Here is a 2,136-nt window from a genome sequence, read left to right on the forward strand (position 1 = left end):
TAGAGAAACCAAAACAAATGGAGGAGATGCCAAAGTAAAAGAGATGAAGAGATAATTTAAAAGGGTAACTTGAGAAGAAAAAATATATGGAAAGTGCAAAGACCTGGAATTGGAGAATAAAAAAAGGACTAAGTCTTGTATGATCTGTTGTGTTGTTATGTGTCATCAAATCAACTCTGACTCATAGTGACCTATGTACAACAAACCTGAACCCTGCTTAATTTTGAGCCAATTTCATTTTCTCTGACACAATTACCCCCATTACTCCAGTCACTGAATCAGTCCATTTCATTCAGGGTCTTCCTCATTTGTGCTGTCCCTTCTCCCTCCAAGCAAGATGTTCTTCTCCAGGGATTGACCCCTCCTGGCCATGTGCTCAAAATATTTGAGATGGAGCTTCAAAATCCTTAACGTCAAAGAGTAGCCTAGTTTCACCTTTGCCAGGACCTGTTAGTTCTCTTAACAGTCCATGGTATATTCAATACTCTTCTCCAGTACCAAAATTCAACTCTCTGTCATCCTTGTTCATTGTTCAGCTCTCTGTTGCATAGCAAGTAATTGAGAAGAACATGGCCTGGCTCAGGCACACTTTAGTTTCTAGACCGACATCATTGCTCTTTAGTACTCTGGAGAGGTCCCTGACAGCAGATTTTCCCAATGCAATTACTTTGTCTTTTGATTTTCTGTTGCTTGTTTGCTTGCTTTTTATCAAGAAAGGTTGTAACACGACTAAACAGTCTTCCTAGAAGAATTTGTGGTGGATGATGGAGGGGGCAGACTGGTATTCTTGCTTACTGATCCACATCTACTGAGAGGTGGACAGGGAGGCCAGGATGAGCTGCTGATCCATACAGAGTATTTCCACTCAGAACCAGAAATGATCTTGATCTTCCTTGTGTTGGGGCAAGTGCTGTGATCTCCTGCTGATGTTTGGGTGCCTGGTGGGCCCTCCAGACAGCACTTGTGTTGGTGTAGAGATCCCTGCGAATTTCAACATCACAGTTCATGATGAAGATGAAGGTAAATTTCATGGATGCCACAAGACTCCATGCCCAGGAGGGAGGACAGGAAGAATGCCTCAGGAGCAGCAGAAACACAGCTCTTAGCTCTTCTCCAAGGAGGACGAGGAACTTGCCGTGCCCATCTCCTGACCAAAGTCCAGGGCAACATAAAAGAGTTTCTTCACACACAATTTCCCTCTTATCGGTGGTGGTAATGCTGTAGCTTCTCCAGTGAGGAACTTCATTAGATTCCAGCCATCCCAGTCAAGACACAGGATGGCATGGAGGAAGGCATTCCCCTTGTATATATGAGTGACCCCATCTCCAGAATCCATCATGATGCCAGTGGTCCAGCCAGGGCGTACAAGGTAAACATGGCCTGAATGGTGAAATACATGGCAGGAGTGCTGAAGGTCTTGAACATAATTTGGGACATCTTCTCCAGCTTAGCCTTAGGATTCAGGAGGGCCTCCATCAGCAGCACAGGGTGCTCTTCAGGGGCCACATACAGCTCGTTGTAGAAGGTATAGTGTCAGATCTCCATGTCGTCCCAGTTGGTGATAATGCCATGCTCAATGGGGTACTTGAGAGCCAGGATACTTCTCCTTGTTCTGGGCTTTGTCATCCATGTAGGAGTCATTCTGGCCCATGCTCATCATCACACCCTGATTCCAAGGGTGTCCCATGAAGGGCAGAAAGACAGTCTTGGTGGCTGAAGCTGGCCTTGCATGTGCTTGAGCACAGTGAGGTCTTCATCCTTGGTGAGCTGGGGGTGACGGGTGTGAACTGGAGGCAGTGACTATACAGACGGATTTGTACTCCAGGGAAAATGAGGTATCGGCTCTCTAATTTAATCTTTATGGAAGTAGATTATCAGAACCATCTCCTATCATGCTTCTGGGATGAGTTTGAGGATAAATCTTTAGATTTATACAGATTGTTTTCACCACCTGGGAACATTCAATAATAATAGTTAATCTCGATCAAGGTATTTTTCTGTATGACAAGGAGTTTGGATAGTGTAGTGATATTGTGTTAAACTGATACTCAAATGCCACATATCTCTGACAGTTTTACTTCACCTGTGGTTCTACAAAAAAAAATGAACAGTGTCTTCTTCTTAAGATTTACAGCC

The 2,136-nt window shown here is 44.2% G+C and overlaps 1 pseudogene; it reads right to left on the bottom strand.

The window, feature by feature from the left end:
- Positions 1-742: 742 nt before the first annotated feature.
- On the bottom strand, positions 743-1,687 carry LOC102855658 (annotated as a pseudogene).
- Between the last annotated feature and the right edge of the window lie 449 nt (positions 1,688-2,136).

Source organism: Elephantulus edwardii, unplaced genomic scaffold, assembly GCF_000299155.1.
Source record: "Elephantulus edwardii isolate Elephantulus edwardi_28Jun2011 unplaced genomic scaffold, EleEdw1.0 scaffold00120, whole genome shotgun sequence".
Lineage (NCBI taxonomy): Eukaryota > Metazoa > Chordata > Mammalia > Macroscelidea > Macroscelididae > Elephantulus > Elephantulus edwardii.